Raw genomic sequence first — 201 nt, 5'->3', positions numbered from 1 at the left:
AGCGAGCGGGCGGGCGCTGAGGAGGCCGTTTCCTGTCCTGGTGCATGGTGGTCGGACGGAGGAATTGTTGGAAAATTTCTCGGCGAGGTTCGTATATAAATGTGTTTTTACCCAGTGTGCCTTATTCTAGCCACCGCCATCTCCGGCTGGGGCCGCCGCACCGCGCCGCCTCCGGCCCGCCTGCTGCGGCCGCCGCCTCCC

General features: G+C 64.7%; 1 protein-coding gene across 1 annotated transcript in view; it reads left to right on the top strand.

The window, feature by feature from the left end:
* Positions 1-6: 6 nt before the first annotated feature.
* The window catches only part of ZNF143 (zinc finger protein 143), an 85,764-nt gene continuing 85,569 nt past the window's right edge, over positions 7-201 (top strand). Inside the window, exon 1 of the mRNA XM_019519591.1 lies at positions 7-87. The gene's annotated coding sequence lies outside the window, so the exon portion shown is untranslated. The remainder of the gene's footprint in view (positions 88-201) is intronic.

This window comes from Gavialis gangeticus, unplaced genomic scaffold, assembly GCF_001723915.1.
Source record: "Gavialis gangeticus isolate Ggan-Ray unplaced genomic scaffold, GavGan_comp1, whole genome shotgun sequence".
NCBI lineage: Eukaryota > Metazoa > Chordata > Crocodylia > Gavialidae > Gavialis > Gavialis gangeticus.
The sequence above is the reverse complement of the archived record's forward strand: the minus strand, read 5'-3'. Positions and strand labels throughout refer to the sequence as shown.